The sequence below is a fragment of the Ursus maritimus genome (genome assembly GCF_017311325.1).
Source record: "Ursus maritimus isolate PB19 chromosome X unlocalized genomic scaffold, ASM1731132v1 scaffold_X1, whole genome shotgun sequence".
Classification (NCBI taxonomy): domain Eukaryota; kingdom Metazoa; phylum Chordata; class Mammalia; order Carnivora; family Ursidae; genus Ursus; species Ursus maritimus.
In genome coordinates, this window is record NW_024423319.1 from 44,904,580 (window position 1) to 44,911,632 (window position 7,053).

Here is a 7,053-nt window from a genome sequence, read left to right on the forward strand (position 1 = left end):
GCGCCTGGGTGGCACAGTGGTTAAGCGTCTGCCTTCGGCTCAGGGCGTGATCCCGGCGTTATGGGATCGAGCCCCACATCAGGCTCCTCCACTATGAGCCTGCTTCTTCCTCTCCCACTCCCCCTGCTTGTGTTCCCTCTCTCACTGGCTATCTCTGTCAAATAAATAAATAAAATCTTAAAAACAGAAAAAATTAACAAAACCAAATATTGGTTCTTTGAAAATACTAAAAGATCATTAAACTTCTAGTAAATGAATCAAAAAAAAAAAGAAATCACAAATTACCAATATCAGGGTTGAAATAAGGCCACCACCACACATTGTACAGACATAGTAAGGAAATATTATGAGCAACTTTATGCCAATAAAGTCAATGACATAGATGAATAGATGAAATGGTAAAATTACTTGAAAAGAAAAACTTTCCAAACTGACTAAAGAAGAAACAAATTTGAGTAAATTATTTTAAAAGGAAGAAAAATATGTATTTTGCAAAAGAACCAGATTCTGGCTTTAATATATTCATGTATTTGTAAACTGATGTTAAAATGCTCTCCAAAATGTTATTTTGGAAGGCACAATTTGGTAGCATCAACTTTTCATTTATAGCTTTTTCTAAACAAGATCCCGAGAAACTGCCACTTTAATTTTTCCCCTCCAGTATTTTAAGTCCTTCAAGGTTCAAACTGAACTGTAAGTAAAACTCTCATGCTCAAACTTACTAAGCTAAGAGTTAACAATACGTTGGCTAGTGAGTGGAATATGAAAGTACAGCCTACTTTATCAAAAGAGAAAAGTTCTTATGGTATTGGGTTTAGAGATTAGAAAAGAATTTGGGACAAAAGCTCTCACGACTGTGGAAAATCAGAGCTCTTCTTGAAGTGGGTAGGCTTTTAATATCTAAGCAATAGAAACTGAATGCAGAAATATGAGATAACATTATAGTTATCCTGAACATCAAAAAGTAACAGCTAAAGCATTGCAAATAAAGTATGGTGATAACTGAGTTAGAAGAGCTCTGTTACCACTCTAGGCTAGAAACTAATCAGTAAAACCATAATTTCTAATTTTAAAAAGTTTGGCTTCATATTTAAATTTTTTTTACAGTACATAAATTATATACAATGTTTTCCTATAACTCAAACTATAATGCTCAAGTCTATAAAAAGAACAGTTTATTTCAGAACTGCTCAAAAGCCCCACTACTCCCCCTTTCTCCTATTTATAAAAACCAACAATTTCAAAAATACTTCCATACTTTTTTTCATAAAAATGCTCAATGGTTCACCTAAAATGTCAAGGCCATATCAGTAGGCAGTTTCTCATAAAGTAATCTATTATGTTGTATTCTGTAATATCATATGGTCAAATACCCCATTGATTTATGAACATTTTTCATGGGTAAGAATAATTAAAGAAAATGGGATCAGGTCGACTATATCGCTATTCACTTTGATACTAAATTTGAGATGCTTGCATCCTAAAAGTTCAAATGAGCTGCAGTAAGAATAAGAATATAAATATCCATATGTACCATATACTAAAAATTAAAATCCTAAAAACAGCAAAATGAAAATACTTTATGTTAATTGAAAGATTAAAGATGAGAAGCAATAACTATTGGTGATGGTATATTTTAATCTGTTAAATCTCTGAAGTTGTATTAAATTGCTAACCAAATTGAGGTCGAGGTAGACTCTAATATTACTCCTTTCATGTGTCAGACTTAGGCCTCTCACTTTAATCTGTATGCATTATATAAACACGATTCAATTTGAAACATGTTATGATAGAAAAATTAAAGGATCACTCAAATGGGTTTTTTTTACAAAATTCTTAATTCTTAGCTTTAAAAAGGTACTTATAAAAATGTATATAATAATTCAATGTTCTTCCTGGGAATCATAAATATATTTGTTTTTCCTTCAACTGTAGGAAAAAAAGAAAAGTGGAGAAATTGCAAATATTATAACAGTTGTGTAATGAAGACACTGGGACATAACTAGTAGAATAACAACATTTTGCCTTGGTGTCTGTCTACTTTTCGTCTTTGAAGTTTACACATAAGCTCTGATTCATATGAAATTTCCTACTAAAGCAGACTTAGATTCCATTAAACACAAATCTATTTCCATTTTAAATCACATACAAGTGCTATGTGATCAGAGGGATGGGAAACACTAGATAAGGCCTGATGGGTGGTAACTTCTTCAAGACTAGGTAATGGAATCACCTGTTCAACCTCTGGAGCATTTAAGTCAATGAAAATGTAATCCAGACATCCATGAAAGCCACCAACGTAATTTGTGTAAGCAGGTTCACCACAAGCACTTTTCAGTTTGAAAAAAAATGGGTAAGGGACATGTTTCACCGTTCCTCTTCTTCACTGACAACAAAATGATACATTCCTGTTGATGGGGTACTATTAAATTCTCCACAAAACATCACTGGTATGCCAGGATGCCGGTCCCACGAGACATCTCTAATGTGAGCCAAGACTACTGCCATTTGAACGAGAGAAATGTTCCTACCTTTTGGATGCCAGCAGAGATGGGTATTAGCAGCACATATCCTTTTAGAAGAGTCCTTTGTAGATTGAAGAACAGAAACGTGGAGGACAGAGGATCTCTGGAGCACCCTCTCCTGTGCAGACAGGTACAAAACTAGTTTCTCCAGCAGTTCTTTGTGAAGTGTGTTGGATTCCGGGGCTTCATGGAAAGAAATGTCATGCTGGCTAGGGAGAGTGAATTTGGTCTTTCGATAGAAAGTTAGCCAGGCCTTCCTGGTGCTTGATTCTAAACACGCCCTCCAGCCCAAAGGCCTCGAGGGCCGAGGGCCGGCACCAAGCCCTCTGTAAACGCATTGCGATCGATCAATCTCTTGCGAACAGATGAGGTCAGCGTTGTAGCCTGTGAGCTCCTGCTGGATAAGGTTCTGGCGGTAGTCGAGCTCCAGGGCATAAGGGGCACACACAGTACGAGTACAGGAAGCTCCTTGAAAACTCATTCTGGGCATAAGTGTCTGCCAGGACGTTGTAGGAGACCGTGAGGATGAGAGAGTCGTCTGTCACCTTCTTGGTGTAGAGATGCCAGGCCTAGCCTCCACGGACGCACACTTTTCAACTCCCGTCTTGGCCCGGAGAGATGTCCATTGCCTGGGATGCAATGAAGCTTGAGTCCGGAGCCCGATGTAGGCATTGGACGGCGTGTAGACGCGCTCCTTCACACCGGTCTCCGTCCAACTAGGAGAAGGTGAAGAGGGAGACAGCGACAAAACACCCCCCCCCCCGCCCTCAGGCTCTGCCGCTCTTTGTACCAGCGGAAGAGGGAGCTGGCGGGATCCCCAAATTCGAGGCTGAGCCTGGGGACCACAGGGAAGCCGGCCATGATGTAGCGTGGCAACTGCGGCTCCTGAAGGCGAACCGGTTGCGCTCCACCTTGTACTTGACATCGCCGATCTGCAGCACGGCGCGGTCCACGTGGAGCACGTCTTCAGCCACTGCGAGCTCCTCCCGGTATTACAGCTTCATCACGGGCTCGCAGGCCGCAGCCGGCTCGGGCCCAGGCCCCCGCACAGGCCACGCCGCCACTTGCATTTGGCCGGTTCTTCCTGCTCTTCCTGGCGGTGGCCGCCTTAGCGTGGCCTTTGAGGGCATTGGTTGCAATCCGGCTGAGGGCCCGAGCTAGCGGCTCGCTTTGGTCGCGCTGCATGTTCTTGTGGCTGCCATGGGCCGGCGCGAACGACATACTTAGCTTAGGCTCCGAGGGCACACAGCTCACTACGGCGCGCTCCACGGCGCCCGCCGCCGGCTCAGTCGTCGCCTCGGCGCTAGCGTGCGGCTCCACCGCCCTGCGGACCCCACGAAGCACGGCGCGGGAGCCTGGGAGCCTCCACATGAACCTGGTGGCCCAGCGGCCGCCCAGCGTCAGATCTGAGTAAATTTATATCTATAAAATAAATTCATAACCAAAAAAAATTCTCCCAAAGATTGTACTGGTGAGCTCTATCAATCATTTTAAAAAGAAATACTGCCTATATTACACAGTCTTTCAGAAATTGGAGGATACAAAGCACTCTGCAACTCATTTTAAGATACAAGAATAATCTTGACAATAAAACCTGTTACGGATATAAGAAAAAATTATAGACCAATATACTCATGAACATATATGCAAAAATCCCCCATAAAATTACTAACATATAATATCCATTGATGTATATATAAGGATGAGTACCAAGTGGAGTTTACCCCAGGAATGTAAAGTTGGTTTAACATTCAAAAATCAAGTAATGCACTCCACTTATTTATAGAGTCAAAGAGAAAAAAACATATTATTATTTCAATAGATGTACGAAAATACCTGACAAAAGTCAACACTCATTCATGAATGAAGGGAGGGTAAACAGAAGGGGGAATGAACCATGAGAGACTGTGGACTCTCGGAAACAAACTGAGGGCTTCAGAGGGGAGAGGGGTGGGGGATTGGGATAGGCCGGTGATGGGTATTAAGGAGGGCACATATTGCATGGTGCACTGGGTGTTATAAGCAAGTAATGAATCATGGAACTTTACATCAAAAACTAGGGATGTACTATATGGTAAATAACATAACATAATAAAAAATTATTATTAACAAAAAAGGAAAATCAAGGTGCCTGGGTGGCTCAGTCCTTGAGTGTCTGCCTTCCACTCAGGTCATGATCCCAGGGTCCTGGAATCGAGCCCCACGTGGGGCTCTCTGCGCAGAGGGGAAGTCTGCTTCTCCTTCTCCCACTCGCCCTGCTTGTGTTCCCTCTCTGGCTATCTCTCTCTCTGTCAAATAAATAAATAAAATCTTTAAAAAAATGAAAAAAATCATCAAACTTTCCCAGTGATAAAGGGAAACTATGATAAACCTACAGAGAATATACTTGGTTGTGAAATAGTGTACATTTTCCCCTAAGATGGAGAATAAGGGCAGGTTGTTCACTTTCATCATTCCTGTCCAACATTGTACTTTATTCACAGATGACATGATTTTTAAAAGAAAAATTCTAAAGAATATACAAAAAAGGTACTAGAGCTAATTGAGTTTAGAAATGTTGCAGGATGCAAGGTCAATATGCAAACAGCAATTTTATTTCTTTTTGGTTTTTTAAAGATTTTATTTGTTTGTTTATTGAGAGAGAGAGAGAGAGAGAGAGAGAGAGCCAGGGGAGGGGCAGAGGGAGAAGGAGACCGAGAATCTCAGGCAGACTCTTCCGTGCTGAGTGTGGAGCTCGGCTTCTGGCTGGATCTCACAATCCTGAGATCACGGCCTGAGCCAACATCAAGAGCTGGATGCTTAACCGACTGAGCCACCCAGGCACCTCAACAGTTGTATTTCTATGTACTAGCAGTGAACACCTGAAATTGCAATTGAAAATTATAAATAAAACAAAATCAATATCATTAACAATAGCTTGAGAGTCTTAGAGACAGGGCTAACAAAATATGTATAAAACATGGACATTAAAAACTAGAAGACAGTTGAGAGAAATACAAAAAATATCTAAACAAATGTAGAGATATATCATGTTTATGGATCGGGAGACTGAATATTGTTAAGGTGTCAATCCTCCTTTCCAAGTGATCTATAGATTCAATGCAATCACAATCAAAATGCAAGAAGACATCTCTGTAGAAACTGACAAGATGACTCCAAAATGTATATGGATTTATAATAGCTTAAACAATTGTAAAAATGAAGAACAAGTCTGGAGAACTCACATTTTTTATGATATGATATAGCTACAGTGACCAAGGCAGTGATGGTGGGGTGCAGAATTGTTATATTGTCCAGAAATACACCCAAACACATAAGGTCAATCTGTTTTCAACAGAGATGCCAAGATATCTCACAGGATATCTTTGATCTTTACCTGATATCATGCACAAAAAATAATTGGAAATGGATCATACACATGAATATCAAATCTGAAACTATGAAACTTGTTTATCATGAGGTCACTAGGAGATTCTAAGATCTCACCATCACTACCGTTGCTATCATGTTAAGATTTTTGAAATGGTGTCTTAGGTCATACTTACATAGATAAAAAGAAATCTTATGCGTTTTAAAGCATTTTCATTGCAAAATATAACACAGAAACATTAAAAATGTAAACATTAGTGAAATAGTATAAGATGAACACTCTTAATAACCATAACTCAGATCAATAAATAAAACTTCCAGACTCTCCAGAAGCTCCTCTATATGCCCCATCCTAATTGAAGGCTCCCTTTTTTACCCTGAAAGTAACCACTGTCCTGGCTTTTGTAGTAATCACTTTCTTTGGTTTCTTTATGTTTTTATCTTCCAAGTATGCATAGCTGGACATTATACTTTAGTCTTGCTCTTCAAAAAATGTTTATATTTATTTAAAGTCCTTACTAATGTACGGGCTTTTGCTCCATTTCTTTCTTTTCCTCACACGTTATCTATGGAAGAACTTGGGCTGTTTGACTTTTGGACTTAGAGTCTAGAGTTTGCTAACTGCCTATGTATAGTTCAACCTGATCCTCTTTCTTCTAATTCCTGCAAGTTGGCAACTATATCCAGGAGACTAAAATATTGACTATGACAATTTGCCCTTATCCAGATATCGTTTGGTGACTACAGGTCTACTGGGGCCGACTTGACTTCAAGTCTCCTGTTGGTATTTTATAGTCATCTTTGAGTGAGATCCTGTGCTCTTAACATTAATTAATGCAACCTGCCATATTAATTTGTCTAGTGGCTCTGTCTTGAAATGTCAGAGTCTTGTCTGACTCTCACCCCTTCCGTAGCCTGTAAGCCTCTGTCTTTCTTCACTGTGACAGCTGAATTCATCATTATCCTGTTTTAGGCCCTCATGACCTTTTATCTGAACTACTAGGGCAGACCATTCTCTGGTGTTCCTCCCTCTAGCCTCTCCCCCTCCCCTTTTGAGAGATTTAAGTAAGGTGTCTAAGGTTATATAGCCTGTTAGTGTTGAATCAGGGAACCAACCCAAGTTTTAGAATGAGGACTGTCTCAAAATGTTCCTACGTTT

General features: G+C 40.1%; 1 pseudogene; it reads right to left on the reverse strand.

Annotated features, from left to right (window-relative positions):
- Positions 1–2,125: 2,125 nt before the first annotated feature.
- Positions 2,126–3,896, reverse strand: LOC103674903 (annotated as a pseudogene).
- Positions 3,897–7,053: the final 3,157 nt, after the last annotated feature.